We start from the raw sequence: 6,163 nt of genomic DNA on the forward strand, positions 1-6,163 counted from the left end.
GCAGAACTGGGGCGTCAGGAAGCTAAGCTTATTTAACTAGAAATGGGAACAGAAAGACACCTCCATAGATTTGGAAAAACTGGATTTAAACAATCTGATCACAATGTTCTGGAGCTCAGGGCTCATTGGAAATATGACCTGTGGATAGCAGCAGAGCCAACCCAGGAGAACCTACAACCCTGCTCTATCCCCCACCCCCTCACCGAAGCCGGCATCCCAAATATTCATTTCCCCTGTCTCTTACCCATTTCCAGTATTTTCCCATACTTCCTTCTTCCCTTCCCCATCATCCAGTCTTTCCTCTACTTCAGTGCTTGTCAATCTTTATAGCTGTATCCCCATAATAGCAGCCAAATAAAACTGTGTTGACCCCCCCCCCCCCCCGAAGAAGTAGAATAATGATGCACCTGTGGAGAATCCACCCAAGACATGACCCCAAATGTGGGATTTGGGATCCCAACCCACAGATTGGGAATCTCTGCTCTACCTTAACTTTAGGATCCATCCTTCTGCTCCTCCATCCGCCCCTTCTCCTGAAGTGTGCCCTTGCTTTTCCCCCTCCCATAGTATCTGTCCCTCTCTTCCTTCTCAGTACCATTCTTCCAGCCCCTGCATCAGATGATCCCAGCACCCTCCTCCACTTTTTATCAGTCCCATCCCCAGCCCCTTTCTCCCAGGCTCACCTTTTGATCCCGTTCTCCTACCTCATCTCTTAGAATCTGCTCTTTCTCCCATCCCTAGCCCCAGCTGCAAGGCTCCTTCTCCCAACCCTGCCATCGCCTTTCTTCTCCCACCTGCCTCCAGCATCAGCCACCTTCTGCCACCCCTACCATATGCTAGGATGTGAGCCCCTTTATTTGGTTCCTAACCTCATGATAGCCCCCAGCCCTTGCATTATCCCCTAGCTTCCTTCTCCTAACCCCAGAATCAAACCCCCTTCTCCCACTTTACCATAAGCTGGTCAACTTTTCTCTCTCTTTCTCCTCCAGTCCAGTAGCTCCCCTGTGTCTCCCTATTCCCAGCATCTCCCCTCTTTTGTCCTTCTTACCCCAAAACATGCACCCAGCATATTTCCTCTCCTACCTCTCCCAACATGGGCCAGTATATTTTCCTTTCACTACCCTCCCAGTCCATCTTGCCCCCTCCCCACTCCACTCCCATGATCCACCATCTTCCTTCAGACATTCATGGTTGCTATCATGGTTCCTATTAGCAACTGTATCAGAGTAATAGGAATGTTAAGGACCCATAAAGGTTTGGGCTCAGTCCTCTGGTAAGTCTCTTCCAGGTCCTGCCCCTGTGACAACAAGAAGTATGCATCAGAGGGGGTGGGACCTGGCAAAGGCATGAGCCATGGCCTTCATGGGACTTTACCTTGTTCATTACTGCTGACACTGTGGCATCACAAATAACAGCAAACAAAAAGCGGAGAGGAAAATCCTCACGCAAATTGAAGACAATGCAAACAAAAAAGTGAGGACAAATGTGGAGGGAATAAAAAAAAACTTTATTAATAACCATAAAACGACCCGACACAGCCGTGTTTCGGCATGTGAGCCTGCATCAAGGGTCAAACAAATCTCCTTTGGTTGTTACTTGATAAGAAACCAAGAGAAAATCTGGTTTTGGACTTCCCGCAAATTCAGAAATTAGCAAAGTACGACTAAAATGATAGCAGGGATGGGACGACTTCCCTATGAAGAAAGACTAAGGAGGCTAGGGCTTTTCAGCTTGGAGAAGAGACGGCTGAGGGGAGACATGATAGAGGTATATAAAATAATGAGTGGAGTGGAACAGGTGGATGTGAAGCGTCTATTCACGCTTTCCAAAAATACTAGGACTAGGGGGCATGCGATGAAACTACAGTGTAGTAAATTTAAAACAAATTGGAGAAACGTTTTCTTCACCCAACGTGTAATTAAACTCTGGAATTCGTTGCCGGAGAACGTGGTGAAGGCTGTTAGCTTGGCAGAGTTTAAAAAGGGGTTAGACGGTTTCCTAAAGGACAAGTCCATAAACCGCTACTAAATGGACTTGGGAAAAATCCACAATTCCAGGAATAACATGTATAGAATATTTGTACGTTTGGGAAGCTTGCCAGGTGCCCTTGGCCTGGATTGGCCGCTGTCGTGGACAGGATGCTGGGCTCAATGGACCCTTGGTCTTTTCCCAGTGTGGCATTACTTATGCTGCTCCTCGACGGCAGTATACAGAAGTGACATCAATAGTACTCACTCAGCCTTCCCAAACTACATCCATAGTCTGCTGCCCCTAAAATGGCTTCCCCTATGTAAAGGCAATGGATTTGACATACCACCTTCCTGTGGTACAACCAAAGTAATTTACATATTACAAACAGGTACTTTCTCTGTCCCTCGTGAGCTCACAGTCTGGCGCTTTTTTTGTACCTGAGGTAACAGAGGGCTAAGTGACTTGCCCTGGGTCACAAGTTGCTTTTGTGGGAATTGAATTCAGTTCCCCAGGTTCTGGGCCCACTGCACTAACCATTAGGCTACTCCTCCACCCCTGGCTGCCTAGTCTGCCTAGGACTAACGTTAGCCCTGGATAACAGACCTTTGATTGATAAAAAAAATATAGAAAGAAGTAGTATGGCTGTGTTTCGGGGGAGTGTTACTAAGCTCTGGTGAAATATGGCTTTTTACTGTAGCTTAGTTTATGCAAAAGTCACTTCCACAGCTTAGTGACTCCCAAGGTAAAGGAATAATGTAATTTGTGACCAGCCTCGTTTCCTGGGGAGCCTTTCTTAAAGGCGCTGGTACATTCAACAAAGTGCAAGTGGGGGTTACATGAAGACGCAGAGCTGAGCGGTGGCTCTTTCCCTCGGCTCTGACCCTCTCCACTACTGTTATTCCTTTCCCTCGATTTTGTAACCCTCTCATTGGGCTTATTGCACACATTTCCTTGTCTCTTAATGCCTGCTGTCTGGAGGAACCAAAACTGGGGGTGCTAGCATTGCTGTTCCATGGTATGCCCGCGAAGACCACACGGCCTGAGCAGGACAAGTTCTAATTGGGGCCAAGCAAGATGACAGAGCTCCCAACTACACCACCACCGATGTTCATGCTTCAGGATAAAGCAGTCAAAGAACCTCCAAAACGTTTGTCGGCTGTGATTGATGATCGGCTTTTCTTGGAGTGCCAGGGCCAACAGCTAATAGCAGCAGAGCAACGGATCTCAGACCATGAGGACAGAGCGGGAGCACTGGAGATAGATACGTGTGGAAGAGCTGGAGGCCAGATGTGGCACCTTAGTGGCAACGCTAGAAGACCAAGAGAATCGTGGCAGCGGAACAGCATTAGGCTGGTGAGCCTCCCGGAGGAGGTTCAAGAGGCAGAGCTTTGGAACGTGGTTGAACAATGGCTTCCAGAGGTGATGGGCCTTGATCTGATGGGAGCTAGCCTGCAGGTGGAATGTGTACACAGAGTCGGACCCAGGAGGGAAGATGGTGCAGCGAAATCCCGACCTGTGGTAGCTCGCATTCTGAATTTTGCTGAGAAGGAGAAAATCGTGGCATGCTACTGCAGGAAGAGCAATTTGCAATATAGAACCTCTAAAATTCTGCTCTTCCATGACTACTTGGCAGTGGTGTCAGCTGGTTGTCAGGTGTTGGTGCCCTATTACTCTGAGCTACGCAACAAGGGCCTCTGCTTCCTGGTACAATATTCTGCTCAGATGAAGACTTTAACAGAAAAAAGGTACCAGATTGTGTGACACCCTGGAGGACCTTAAAATCATTTGTCGAGGGGCTTCAGAGGCCTGGTTAGGTCTGGTATGGAATAGTTTGTAGAACTGATGGCCAATGAGGGTCAGACTCGGACTTTTCCGTTCTGTAGAGGTCTAGATCTACTGCTTAAATATGGATTTCCTTTTTTCCTTGCCATTTCTCTTTCTTTTTTGGGGGGAGGGAGCTGCGTTTTTGCTGGACTATAAGGGCATGGTTTGCTCTCTTGCACAAGCTGCAACCCTTCTGCTTGGATACCGGTGGCACCTGGTCGCTTTAATTCTTACCAAACATCAGATTGGGTCTACCAGGCTTCTTTGGGTGCCAACAGGATACTAAGCCCTTTGGGTACAGGATGGGGCTCTTTGACCACTCTATGGCATGTCACTCACCGCATAAGCATGTGTTCGCACTTTTGGACATGTTTGTTTTGCAAAGTGTGTATTGGGGAATGCCCACGTTTCTCTTTATTGTTGGCGGTTGAGGGATTTGATTTTTTTGTTGTTCAAACATTTTCATTAGAAGTTTCAAATAACAAACATCTCATATGAAAAAATATATGACAAATCAACAGCATAAATGAGAGAGAAACCCCCTCAAAAGAGAGAACAAGTAAACCAATCCCCATATGTTTTCTAAGGGCTGAGCCTGAGGGGGAATCTCCCCCCACCATCCACCGTGTCACCCCCCCCCCCCGCCATACCAGCCCCATCTCTCCGCCTTCCCCTCCACCTTAAAATCCTCTTGGCTCCATCTGGGCAGCAGCAGTGCACTCATAGGCTGCCTGCGGCCTGCTCTGGGACTTCCTCCTGAACCTTCCCACCCCTTCTAGGTGGGACGATTCAGGAAGGAAGTCCCAGAGCACGGAAGATATGGGCTCAGTGCCAATCGCAGGAGTTAGCTGGGCTAACTCCCGCGGTCTGAATATTGGGCCCTAGGTGTCCTTGCATAAAATGCGACCTGTGCTAAAATAGCATGAAATAGTGGTAAAATAGCACATGGTAACCCACAGTGATAATTTGTCCCCTTAACTGGGTAAATGACTTTTGAAAACTGCCCTCATTGTTTGTGCTGTGTGTGATATGCATACGCACCCCCACTCAACAGCTTAATATTTTAAAACATTGGGGGGGAGGGGGGGTTAGATATTCGGCCAGTGGCAGTGAGTGTTTTCTTTTCACTGTCAGCAGTGTTTTTCTCAGATGTTCAATGCTGGGCCATGTCCGGGCACCAGCATTGAATATCTAGATTTATGCAACCAGCTATCTCTTATGTGGTTAAATGCGATATTCAGCACTTAAAAGCCTAAACGACACTGCATAAAGATAGGACTGACTTCTGTGTAGTCCAATATGGCTGCTTAGCTTAGATCAATATTTCCCAAGTCTGGTCCTGGAGTACCCCCTTGCCAGTCAGGTTTTCAGAATATCCACAATGAATATGCATTCATATTCATTGTGAATATCCTGAAAACCTGTCTGGAAAGGGGTACTCCAAGACTGGACTTGGGAAACACTGGCTTAGATGTTAAGTGCTGAATATCAGCATTTAACTACATAAGTGCCAATTCCGCTCCAAGACCACCCACAAAATGGCCGTCTCTCAGTTTAGTGGTCAGTGGTGATATTATGTGCCGTTGAATATGACCGGTTAGCTGTTTCTGGCTGAATATCAACCTCATGATGTTTCAAGTGGGGTCAGATAGCGCCTGAGAGTTGATTGAGGAGGGGCAGTAAGACTGAAGGTTTGCATACAGTGCCCATTGCCTTTGCACCAGCCCTGGGCATAGGATGTGCCTGTGCTGAGGGCAAAATTTGTGTCACAAAATACAATATGTAGTTAGAACTACTACTACTACTTAGCATTTCTATAGCGCTGCCAGGGTTACGCAGCACTGTACAAGTTTAAACATGGGGAAGGACAGTCCCTGCTCAAGAGAGCTTACAATCTAAAGGTTAGAAACTATGTAGTCAGTGTAGGTATCATGAATGGGGAAGGTGGTTAGGCGCCAAAAGCAAGGGAGAAGAGATGGGCTTTGAGTAAGGACTTGAAAATGGGCAGGGAGGGCGCATAAACATAAACATTTGAAGAGCCATCAGCATAGGCGACTGGTGAATCATCTGTTTGGGGCTGCTGAAGTGAAGAATGGTTAGGGTGAAAGTTTTGAGTGGGGCTAAGGTGGGGTATAGGGCAGAGTGGAGCGAAACAAGTTAAAAATCCTTGGGGTGGTGGGCAACTACAGTATTTTAGCAGTAAAGGGACAGCGGGGCACTTTTGAAAACAGCAGGGAGGAGTCCTTCACTGTGTGTCTCTGGTTCTGATGCATCAGCTGCCTTTCCCCTTCTCCCCACCCCGTACCTCTGTTACTGATGGTAACATGCATACTGAATTCCCTCCAGGAATTATGTTCCAAAAAATCAC

This window comes from Microcaecilia unicolor, chromosome 1, assembly GCF_901765095.1.
Source record: "Microcaecilia unicolor chromosome 1, aMicUni1.1, whole genome shotgun sequence".
Taxonomy (NCBI): Eukaryota; Metazoa; Chordata; class Amphibia; order Gymnophiona; family Siphonopidae; genus Microcaecilia; species Microcaecilia unicolor.